Genomic DNA, 13,716 nt, shown 5'->3' on the forward strand with positions numbered 1-13,716 from the left:
ATGTTTTTTTTACAAAATTTTTTTTTTTTTTGGATGTGTGTAAGTGACATGTCAAAAAGTTTTGACGTGTGGATTCTACACGTCAAAAGCTTTTGACGTGTGAAATTAACACGTCAAAAATATATCTGTTGACGTGTCTTCTTCGACACGTTAATATGTTTTGACGTGGCAAACAGAAGTTACTGTTTGCCACGTCAAAAAATACCCCTTTTTTTTGTAGTGTGGGAAACCGTGGGTTGTTTCTTGGAAGTCCATGAGATACAATTTGAGCCCAAATAAATAGAATAGCCAGTTGTAGATCGTCGTGTGTCAGGGCACCCCGCCCAATCAGCATCAGAAAAACCATTGAGATTAAGGGATGAGCGGGATAAGAGTCTAATTCCATCATGTAGCGTACCTTGGAGATAACGCAAGATGCGTTTAACAGCTTGAAGATGAGACAATCCAGGTTGATGCATAAATTGACAGACAAGATTCACAGCATGTGTGAGATTGGGTTAAGTCAAGGTGAGATATTGTAAGGCACCAACAAGACTACAAAAATATGTAGCATTAACGAGAGAGTCATCCTTACTATGCAGCTTTAGCTTTTGAGCAAGAGGAGTGCCAATAGGGTTACAACTAGACATGGATGCCTTGGAAAGAATGTCACGAGCATACTTTTGTTGGGAGAGAAATAGGCCACCTGAAAAACGACTAACTTCGATTCATAAGAAAAAATGTAGAGGTCCTAAGTCTTCATGCAAAATTCTATACTTAGCTGAGAAATGATGTTAATCAAAAGAGAAGATTGATTACTAGAAACAAAAATATCATCAACATAAACTAAAAAAAGAATGAGAGCATTATGAGTCCGAAAAATAAATAGAGATGAATCAGCTCAACTACAAGTGAAACCAAGATGTAAAAAAAAAGAGCTAAATCGATCAAACCAAGCATGAGGTGCTTGTTTGAGTCCATAAATAGCCTTGCGAAGGCGACAAACATGAGTTGGAAAAGTAGGATTGGAAAATCCAGGGGGTTGCTCCATGTAGATAACCTCTTTAAGATGGCCATGCAAGAAAGCATTTTTAACATCCAATTGGCGAATGGGCCAACCATGAGTAACAGCTAGAGATAGGACAAGTCGTATAGTAGTTGGCTTAATAACAGGACTAAAGGTTTCAGTAAAATCGATACCTTCCAATTGACTGTAACCTTTGGCAACCAACCTGGCTTTAAAGCGTTCAACAGAGCCATCAGATTTGAGTTTAGTTTTGAAGACCCATTGGGAGCCCACGATATTCATAGAATCATGACGTGGAACAAGATCCCAGGTGTGTTGGTGATGAAGAGCAATTAGCTCCTCTCGCATAGCTTGGAGCCAATGAGGACTTTGTAGAGTTGAAGAGAGATTACGAGGTTCCAAGGGAGATGGTGAGTGTGAACTGATTAAGCCAAGGTGTGTACGAGCTTTACGCCGAGTGATCATCGGTTGAACATTGAGAGATGACAAGCTGCTAGTGCATGATTCCACAGGAAGTTGAGGCAAATCAATGTATAATTCGCCTGGGTGAACAGAGATCGGTGAAGGGAGCAATGGAGTGTTGTTTGAGGAAGTGTCCATTGAAGAGGAATCAAGTTGAGAACTTTCAAGTCAGGAGACAATGGGAACATCATTGTTGTCAACTGTGTTGGCGGTTGGAGAAGATGCATCTTAGTTGTCTACTACGGTTGGGGCGTTCTGGGTGGTGTCATTTGGTGGACTGCTACATGAGTCTAAGACTCCTCTAGCTGGCGAATGGCTAATCAAACTTGGGTCATCATGGGATAAATCATGCACTAGAGATGGAGCATTCTCGTTGTTGCAAACATGAACAATTGTGGAGTCCATGGGCTGTTGAAAAATGAAAGAAGAGGCCCCATGTGTTGGTGAAGAGACAACTTCCATTTGTGGTGTAATGTCACCACGAGATTGCCCAGAGATGTCCTCTAAGAGCCCAGGAGAAGAAGACTGGAAAAATCCATCTGCAAATTCTGAAAATGAAGAAAAAATACTATTTTGTTGTGCAGAAGAAAACAACAATTTTGAGTCAGCATAAGGAAATATTTTTTCATAAAAAATGACATGGTGAGATAAATAGACTCTCTTCGAGGGTGGATGAAGACATCTATAACCTTTATGCATAGGACTATAACCAAGGAACACACAAGGATAGGATTTGGGTGCGAACGTGTTCTTGGCATAGTCAAGTAAATAAGGAAAACACCTACATCCAAAAACCTTCAATGAGTTATAATCAGGATGAGTTCCATGTAATTTAAAAAATGGTGTCTCCATTTTAAGAATTGAGGATGGTAGCCAATTAATGAGATATACAGGAGTCATGAAAGCATCAACCCAGAAATGCTTGGGTAACTGAGCATGAAAATGCATTGTCAATCTTGTTTCGACAATGTGCCTGTGCTTTCGTTCGGCAATGCCATTTTGCTTGGGTGTTCCTAGACAAGAGACATGTCAGATAATACCATTTGTTTCTAAATGAGATAAAAAATCATTTCATTCAAATTCACCACCTCCATCACACTGAAAAATTTTAATTTTGGACACTAACTGATTTTCCACCATACGTTGAAAAATGAGAAAGGTGGTGAAAAAATCATATTTTTTCTTTTCAATGGATATAGCCAGGTATATCTAGTATGATGATCAACAAAAATCACATAATATTTGTAATTTTGGACAAATGCAACAGGGGTGAGTCCCCATAAATCACAGTGAATTTTTGTTAAAGGAGCAGATTCAATTTTATTATGCAAAGGAAAAGGAAGACAGCAACTTTTACCCATTTGACAACTACTACATATAGTTTGAGATTTTAACCAACTACAGACATTAATGATTTGTTTAGAAGATAAATTCTGTAAAAGCTTGGAATGAGGATGACCAAGTCTTTGGTGCCAAAAAGGCTCGGGTGCTTTTCCAGATTTTATTGCTGCCAAAGCTATAATTGTTCCCCCTTCATGAAGTGCATATAAGCCACCTTGCTTACGTCCCATTGCTAGGATCAGCCCGGTGATTTTGTCCTTGATCGTAAAACCATAAGAAAGAATTCAATAGCACAAGAGAGATCTTTAGTTAATTTACTAACAGAAATTAAATTTTTCTTAATATCAAGCACTACGAGCACATCTTGAAATTCTAATTTTCCATGAGAAGAATCTAATATGGTATTACCAACATGAGAAATAGACAACAATAAACCATCCCCAACCATCACGTGATCATTACCAGTGTAAGATTGAGGATCATGAAGATTACCTGGATCAGAGGTCATGTAAGAATTTGATCCGGTGTTAGTATACCAATTTGGATCAGAATCCTGTGGGCTATATACCGTAGTAGCAGCAAAGGCTTGAGAGAGATTGTCAGTTGTATCATGGGAATAATCATACCGATACCAACACTTTACCGCAATATGTCCAGTGCGTCCACAACTTTGGCATTGAGGAGTTGAGTGTGAATGTGATTGCTGTTGATTTGGTCATGACAAATCTAACTGAGGTGATTGGTCTTTTTGTTGCATAGAACGACCAAAAATATTGTTGTTGGAAAAAGGTGTATATCATTGATTTGTTCCACCAGCAATCCCACGACCATACTGAGTGGAAGCTTGATTTGTTGGAGCAAATCCACGTCCTCTGGAGTTGAAAGAGAATCCTTGATTTTTGCCTTGATTCAATCCATGACCCCTTCCACCATTTCGTTGACCAAAAAATGCAAGATTAAGATTTGGATCAAATCTCTCTTTTTCTTCATTTGTCACAGAACCATATTTTCATGTCATCGCCTTGTAACGCTATGACAAATTGACTAAATGTGGGAAATGGTGGTTTAGACAGCATGGTTGTGACAAATACATCATATATTTTGCCAAGACAAAGAGATAGTTGCACGGTCTTGTCTTCATCAGAAATTGTTTCCGTATGGCTGCAAGATTATCACAAATAGATTTAAAATGAGTGAGATAATTACCTAAGGGTGTTGACTCTGGTTTGGACATCTGAAGTTCGCGTTTTAACTGAACTTCTCTTTCTTTGGTTCCTTGAAGATAGGTTTCTTTGAGACAACACCACACTTCTTATGCAGTAGTTTGGCCAATAATGTGCCTAAGAGCTTTTTCTGACAATGTTCCTGTGATCCAACTGCGTAGCAGTAAATCTGTGGATTGCCATTCTTCATACTCAGGATTGGGCACTTCCTTATTTGACTCATCTGTTGTTGTTGCCTTAGGCGGACCATGAGTAAGATGGTTCATCAATTTGGGATTTTGAATTAATGGAAGAATGGTCATTCGCCATACAAGATAGTTTTTGGAGTTGAGTTTAGGTGGGATTGCTGTGATAAGGTTATGAAGGTTGGACATAGAGAGGGTGAAGGATGTTGAATGTTGAGCCATTTGTCTAAAGGTGTAAAAGGCTTCAAGGCTATAATACCATGAGAAAAATAACAAATGTGGTTTAGAAATGACAAAGATCGAGCTACTCAAAAACATGAGTTACTCCAGCCGTATCTTTCTTCTATATATTGAGAAGAATATTAAAGGAAAACATCACCTACAATGCTACAATTTGTTCCATAAAGGAAACTCCTTGACTATGCAACTGTAATATTAGATCCTATAGGAAAGTTCATAATACAAAGGGAAATATATTTTCTTACAGCACGTCCGCACATCCATAGTAGCATTAATGCCTTCAATGGTAACTTTAGCATATATAGAAATATCTTCACACATCCACACCTGTAATTGCATAGCTACACCATATACCATATAGAATATGTTCTTGTCTAGGTCCACATGGAAAGTCTTCAATAGTACTAGGAATCTATAGGAATATCTTCTCTACTAATGAGAGCCAAGAGTAATATTTTTTCCTAAACCAATCTCTTCTCCATAATTTTTGGTGAAGCTCAATGCGTAGTGAATTCTATTAATTCTTTTGCTTTATCAAAGATTAGAATAATAAATATAAAAAGAACATAAATTATTCAAACAATTACGTGTTTCATTTTTTTTTTTTAATCGAGAAAAATAGTACATTGCAATTAAGTTTAATTCACAATATACTTACAATAAAAGGACCAATCTCACAAGCATTTTAAAATAGATTTGTCTCTTTTAAAGTCGATGATTTGACTTTTGAGTATATTAAAATAAGACTTATATTAGAGAGTGATAGGTCTTAAAATAAGATTTAAGCATATTAAATGACAATAGTACTTCAACAATCCAAAGTACATAATATATTAATATTTAAATATGTCCAAAAGAAAACGATACCCAAAACGCCATACATGGGAAATCTCTTGACTTTGTTAATGGATTTCAAAGCAGAACCCAAAGGTCCTTACACTAAGCGGGAGAGAGAGAGAGAGAGAGAGAGAGAACGATAAGAGATTGAAAAATAAAAAATAACCATAAGCGTTCAGGTGACATTTTGACCTTTTCTGTAAATCCGGAAATCCTTCCCTATGTACATGATCATTGAGATCAGTACAATACTAATTTTTTTAAGTTAAATATATTTTATACTCTTTAACTAACCCCAGTCGGTATTGGTGGCTGGAAGCCGCTTTCATGGACTATTGGTTACTGCAAGCTACTCCTAAGTATTATGGGGTGGTTTGAAGCTACCCATGCATTTAAATTTTTTTAAAAGAATTTCTTCTTTCTTTTAAATTGTTTTTTTTATTATTATTTTATTTTTTGGTTTTAAAAAAAATGAGAGTTATTATTGGAATGTTGATAGAAAAGTGGTCACACGCGCGGCACTTGATCATTTTTTCCATTCAAACAAACGGCAACGTCTAATGGAGTGACTTAAATGCAATAAACTAGTAGTTTGATGAACCCAAGTGTGATAATTGTTAGTTGGTGAGGCTTTATAAAAAAATGGATGTTAGTTGGGCGGAAAATATATTTAACTATAAGTTTTTTTAAATAACCAACCAAGGAGAGGGGAAAGGGAATGAGATTCGAATTAATAACCTTTGTTTCATGAGCTATGGTCTCTAACCGATTAAGTTATCTATTGAGGTCTATGAATACTAATTACAATATTGTATAGGGTACATTAAACAAATAAAACATTGAAGAAACATTGCAAACTATGTGATAGATTGGGGAAGGTAATTAATGTAGGGGGAAAATATACTTTAACCCGTCTAACTATCACTCATTTTGTAATTATACTTTCAAATTTTAAAAAGTGACATCGATGCCCCACATATGACCATCACATGTCAAATTAGAATCTTTTGCATTTTTCTTCCGAAAATACCCTTGAAGTTGATAAATAAAACTTATAAAATATATAAAAATAACTATTTGAAAAAAAAAATATTAAGGGGATTAATATGACAGGGGCTACCCCTTTTTTTAGATTTTTTTTTTTTTTGGTTTAATTTTTTCAAGTGATTATTTTTAAATAAATTTAAGGGTATTTTGAGGAGAAAATGCAAAAGTATCTAATTTGACATACGATGATAGCTTGGCACGCCTCAATGTCACTTTTTAAAGTTTGGCACTATAAGTACAAAATGAGTGATAGTTCAAGGGCTAATTTTTTTTTTTTTTTTCCCTCTAAATGTTGTTTCGGTCTAATTCAAAAACCATTATTGAGATATAACACAATCTACATTGGAATATTAGAATCATTGTATCTCTCTAAGTTTTTGTTGAGAAAAGTACATGTACCTTCCTTAAACTACCACCCCATTGTCAATATTTTCCCCCTTTCAAACTAGCAACTGTGTCAATGTCTTTCCTAAACTACCAAAACAATGTCAATGTCCCCTAAATGAAAAAATGTCTTTCATAAATTAAAATTTTCTTAAAATTATAATAAAAAGCTAAATAAATAAATAAATAAAACACTAAAAAAAAAAAAACCAAGGAAATGAGTACATGTGCCGCCACTCCTTTTCAGATCTTCTCCACAACAGAATCTCTGAGTCTCCTTTGTAAAGGCCTTTTGGTTTACCAGAAATTTTAGATTCAGGTATGGACTTAAAAAATATTTGATTTTGGTGATTCTCTGCCCCCTATTCCCATAATGTGTCTCATCCGCCATTTTACAACTACCTCTTAGTATCCCATCTTTCTCATACGCTGATCAAAAGCTTAATTAAAATGAGTTTCATTTGTTTATACTCTCAACATCCACCATGTTAGAATTATAATTATAAATTAATAAATTAATTCATTTCTATAAGCTTAAAATTTTCGAATAAGTGATTATTTAACTTTTTATTAAAATAGAGATTTTGAGTTTGAACCTTGTCTCAGTCATTTATCATCAATTTCAATTAAATATTTCATATGTTGGACGAGCTACACTCGATGCCTTTAAGGATCCCTTTTGGAGTTGTGGCTGGATTGCCATCAAGATTATATTTTCTTTTTGGTCTTTGTATTTTGAATTATGTAGTTTTTTTATTTTTGTAATTGTGTTGTTTGTTTGTATTTGGTCTTACTCATCCCTATTAAAAAAAAAAAAAAAAAAGAGTAGTACTTCCGACTTTTTTATTATCATTATTTACTAGGAAATTCGGGCTTCAGTAGCTACTGCATGCTTTCAAGTGAACACATGCAGCAGTCATCTATTGACCTAATTGCTTTCACATTACAGCTAGATATATAGCATATATATGCTAATTAATGCTTTATTTTTAATGATTTGTAAACCTCTGAGAAACCTCGGGGAGAAAAAATAAATAAAAGGTGATAAACCAGCTCATTGCCATTGACTTCGTCTAATCAATGCATGGTCTCATAGTTTTTTACAAACCCTCAACACCTGAAGGTTGGGTTAATTTGACGAGGGTCTCGAACCAGTGGCCTGGACGGTTTCAATGTAACTCTTGACTGATAATCCTCTGTTAGAAAATTAATTCTATTTTTCAAGACCTGTGAGATGCGAAAAATAAAAAAAAATGCGGAATAACAAAGATTAGGCAATCAAATCACACACGACACAAAGATTTAAGTGGTTTCGGCTTAACAAGCCTATATCTACTGGCGGAGACGACCCGGAGAAAATTCACTATCAAAATATGAGTACAAGAGAGTAACAGAGCGAGAACACCACTCAAACCCAAAGCTCCTTTTATACCCAATTCTCACTTTATCCAAAGGAAAATAATAACAAAAAAAAAAAAAAAAAACTCTCTTTTTTTCTTGGTGCTCTCACCTTTTCTTTCTCTCAATTGTTTTTGGCACACACAAATTCACCTTGTGCTTTGTTCCTTATATAGAAGCTTAACTCTCCTTTTACATGTTGGTCTAGAACTTCTACTATAAGTCAAACAAGGAGTCCAATTATACATAGGAGAAGAACTCCAAAACCCACATGTAAAGGAGCAAACCGGTTGAACCAAAAACCTTTCTTACTTGAAGAAAGAGACAAACCATTGGGTCCCACCATGACTTTTAATTCAAGTCATACTTAACAATCTCCACCTTGACTTGAATCCCATCAAGTCTACCAAAACGTGTCTCCTCTGGATGTTTCCGCCTCAGCCCCTAAGGGCAATCACACTCCACAAGTGCCACTCAAGTCCAAGCGCCTCTTGAACTTGAGCATAGGACCTGATTTAGACATTACACCATGCCTCCCTATCAGTCCCATCGACCGTATAGCTTTCTCCGATGATTCTTTCTTCCTGTAGACCCATCTGCACCCTTTAGCCTTCTTTCCCTTGGGTAATTCTACCGATTCCCAAGCTTTACCACTCCGTAGTGACTCCACCACTTTCGGCATACCATCTTGAACAGACAATAGATCTCCACCACTAGCTGTTAGAGCAAGAGAAACTATATCCTCAAAGCCATACCTCTTTGTTGCTTTTTGACCACGTTTCTCTTTGCCTTTTGCTAAAGAATAACACTATTCTCAGTGTTGTAAGTCTCTTGAAGATTCTTTGTCATCACATTCATTTGTAAGTGAACACTGTTCATCAAGCTCCACCTCCACGAATTGTTTCTCTTTCTGCACTGTACTTTTAGAAAGCTCATCTAAGTTAACAAACTCAGACTTATTCGATTCATGCTCTATAACTTCAGGTTCTACACTTGACCCATCCTTGTACATAACACACTCATTAAAAGTCACATTCCGACTTCTAATGATATTCCGATTTTGATCATTCCAAAATCGATAACCGAAGGCCTCATCTCCATATCCAATGAAGAAACACTTACTAAATTTTTCATCTAGTTTACTCATAGCATCAGACTCAACATGGACATACGAAGCACAACCAAAAACTTTTAGATGTGAAAGATTTTCCTCTTTTCCACTCCAGACTTCTTCCGGTAATCTATGGCTTAGGGGAACGGAAGGCCCCCTATTTATCAGGTATACAGCAGTACTCACTGCATCAGCCCAGAAAGTCTTTGGTAATCCAGCATGCAATCTCATACTCCTGGCACACTCATTGAGAGTCTTGTTCATGCACTCAGCCACGCTATTCTGCTGCGGTGTTCTCGGGATAGTTTTTTCCATTCTAATCTCATTCACTGCGCAAAGCTGTTTAAACCCCCTGTCTTCGTATTCTCCTCCATTGTCTGATCTCAAACGCTTGAGCTTCAAGCCTGCTTCAGTCTCAACCATGGCCTTCTATTTCTTAAAAGTCTCAAATACATTAGATTTACTTTTTAAGAAATAAACCCATACCTTCCTGCTTGAGTCATCAATAAATGTGATGCAATACTGTGAGCCTCCAAGAGATGCCACTGGTGCGGGACCCCACAAATCCGTGTGTACTAGCTCCAGCTTTCCAAGCTTAGGTGCTTTGCCAACTTCCGCGAAACTCACTTTCTTCTGCTTTCCTAGGATGCAGCGTTCACACAAATCAGACTTAACTGACTTCAACTCTAGTAGTTTTTCCTTTGACATAAGTACCTTCATCTCTTTTTCGCTCATGTGCCCAAGCCTCAGGTGCCATAGTTTTGAGTCAACACCCGTATCTACAACAACAACTGTATCCTTACTGTTCGTCGTCATATAGAGAGTATCTATCTTATAACCATGAGCCAAAATATTGGCTCCCTTGCTCACCTTCCACTTTCCACTGTGAAAATGAATTGAATGTCCTTTCTCATCAAACTGTCCCATTGAAATCAGATTCTTCTTCAGCTTTGGAACATGCCTGACCTTCTGTAGCTTCTATACTGAGTCACTGTGAACTCTAATGCGAACATCGCCTAGGCCCACAACATCCAACGCCGTTCCGTCAGCCAAATACACCTTTCCGAAATCTCCACTAATATAGTTCTCGTGAATTTCACGGATCGCTATCGTATGAAAAGATACTCCTGAGTTTAAGACCCAAGAATCAAGGGGACTGTCAACAGATAGAAATAGGGCATCATATACTTCTTCTGTCACTACATTTGCATAATCATTATTAGCCTCCTTCCGCAGTTCCCTGCAATTCTTCTTGTAGTGGCCAGTCTTGCCACAGTTCCAACACTCAGGTTGTTGGCCGAATCTGAATTTGCTTCTCCCTTTTCTGAAATTTGATCTACCTTGACCAGAGTTTCTATCCTGTCCTTTGCCCTGAGTCATGAGGTTTAAAGCAACACCAGAACAATAGGCTTCACCCACATCTTTTCTGCGAACCTCTTCACTGAGAATCAAATCCCTGATGTCTTCATAGCTCAGTTTACTCTTTCCTACAGAGTTACTCACAGCCATCCTAACTGCTTCCCAGCTATTTGGCAAAGATGCCAAGACGATCAATGCGTGAACCTCATCATCAAAATTAATTTCCACCGAGGATAATTGATTTGTGATGGTGTTGAACTCATTGAGATGATGTGCCACCGAAGCCCCTTCCACCATCTTTAGGTTGAACAATTTCTTCATCTGATGCACCTTGTTGTTAGCCGATGGCTTTTCATACATGCTTGACAAAGCCTTCATTAGACCTGCTGTGGTCTTCTCATTTACAAAGTTGTGTGCAACTGATTTTGACAGTGATAACCTGATAACTACTAGGGCTTTATGATCAACAAGAGCCCACTCGCTATCATACATATCGTCGGGTTGTTCTTCCAAAAGAGGTTGATGAAAATCCTTCCCATAAAGAATATCTTCAATTTGTACCTTCCAATACCCAAATCTTTCCCGTCGAACTTCTCGATTCCCATCTTTCCTTCTTCATCTGCCATCCCTCTCACTCGAACCAACAGCTTTGATACCAATTGTTAGGAAATTAATCCTATTTCCCAAGACCCGTGAGATGCAAAAAATAAGAAGAATGCTAAATAACAAAGATTAGGCAATCAAATCACACACGACACAAAGATTTAAGTGATTCGGCTTAACAAGCCTACATCTACTAGCGGAGATGACCCGGAGAAAATTCACTATCAAAAGATGAGTACAAGAGAGTAACAGGGCGAGAACACTACTTAAACCCAAAGCCTCTTTTACACCCAATTCTCACTTTACCCAAAGGAGAATAATAACAAAAGGAAAAAAAAAAAAAAAAACTCTCTTTTTCTTGGTGCTCTCACATTTTCTTTCTCTCAATTGTTTTTGGTACACACAAATTCACCTTGTGCTTTATTCCTTATATACAAGCTTAACTCTCCTTTTACATGTTGGTCTAGGACTTTTACTATAAGTCAAACAAGGAGTCCAATTATATATAGGAAAAAGACTCCAAAACCCACATGTAAAGGAGGAAACTGGTTGAACCAAGAACCTCTCCTACTTGAAGAAAGAGACCAACCATTGGGTCCCACCATGACTTTTAATTCAAGTCATACTTAACATCCTCGACATTATATATATATATCATGATCATCTGATTAGTACATTTATCAATTTGAAGCATTCAAGATCATATGGAACAAATTCCTAGCATACATTGCTTTGGCTTGTATTATCAAAAGCGCATTTGCATTAGATATAACTTTGAGTTAACTTAAAATTGCTTTCATTTCTATAACAATCTTTACTAATCAAATTCTTTTTGGAAACCGTGAATAGAAAAGGAAACTGGTTGTATTTAGGGGTAACATTGCTGGTTGAAAATTGTCCAATAACGATTATGTTTAATTAGAATTTAGAGAATACATTAACTATTTCCGGTGAGGCACGTCACACGATGAAGAAATCTTTAGATATGGAAATTTCATTTTTCTTAAACAGACGAGCATATATATAAAAAAATAATCAGAAAGTAGTCAAAATGAAAATTAAGTACTGTTCTTTAATTTCTTAATTTTAGTGTACATATTCCAGTATTTCACCTGAAACCTAATTCTCTTTTACGTGATCTTCTTTCGTTAGTTGTGTGAGACCAAGATTCAGTGAGATCCAGATCCAGCTGCATAAGTCATGAAATTACTTTAGCGTCGGCCATGATATTTGAAAGGGTTTCATATTTTGGATTTATGATATATTTTTATATTTAATTTTTCTTGTTAAACCACTATATATATATTGTCAAATTCACCATTAGATCTATAAGATCCACACGTACGTGGGTTCTAGTGATTCAATGGTAGATTTGATGAAAATATGAATGAAGATGAATGGAAGATGGGTGGGAGATGAAAAAACAGTAATTATCTTGAGATTTAGAACCCCTGATTTGACATAATGTACGAATTTAATCATTTTAATTAATATTATACTATTTATAGATTATTTTGATTCAATTAGAGTCTTAATTATCTTTAATTTTAACAGAAATAATAAGAAAAGAAAGTATGGGATTTCATTTTTCTTTTCTTCCCAATAGATTTAAGGACTTTTGTTGGATTTAAGTTATATTAAGTGATTTCAAAGTGAAGATTTAGATTTAGGACCACATTTTTTTATAAAAATTTATACAAAATTCTACTACCTTCCATACTGCAATTGTCTCAACTACCATGGGATCAATAATAAAAGCCAATGTTATACACATAATTGTCAATACATTTTCCTCGTAGTCTCTTGCTATAAAACCTACACGCATCTTATTTTCTACTACTTTGTTAGGGAGATAAATGGTTAAAAAATTTTTACCTTAAGTACATTAATATACATATTTGGACACCACGCTAAATTGACCTGTTTCCAAGATTTTCTCCCCAAAATATCCCTTTGTGGATAGTATTTTTTTCTTAAGAATTCTAGCCATGGCGACTGGTGAGTCATGATTATGAATTAATCTTCAGTGGTACTCGATCTTGTTTCGCCAACAAATTCAAATTAACCTAAAACCCAATCCACCCTGATTTTTTGACATCATTCTCTATGCGCCAGACTACATTTGACTCATTCTGTACCCCCTGCCCCACAAGAATTTGAGCATCATTAAATTTATTGCCCAGTGACTTGGGTAATTGAAACGTACTCATGTTCTAAGTAGTGATTGCTTGGATAACTGTCTTAATAAGAATATCTCACTTCTAGCCTGTGCCAGGAAATTTTCCATCCATCCATTGAGCCTGCTTCCTACTCTTTCTTTCATAGTATATACCATTGAAAGTTATATTTTTCGATTTACCAACTAGATCCGGTAATCTGTAATACTTCTCTTGACTGTTTGTTTTAAGTACATATGCGAGATAGGGATATGACATTTCACTACAAAAAACACATTTTTTGCTGACCCATGATTACTGACGTGTCAGGTCGTCTGACACGTCAGTAAATCTTGTTGACGGG

The sequence above is a fragment of the Corylus avellana genome, chromosome ca2 (assembly GCF_901000735.1).
Source record: "Corylus avellana chromosome ca2, CavTom2PMs-1.0".
Taxonomy (NCBI): Eukaryota; Viridiplantae; Streptophyta; class Magnoliopsida; order Fagales; family Betulaceae; genus Corylus; species Corylus avellana.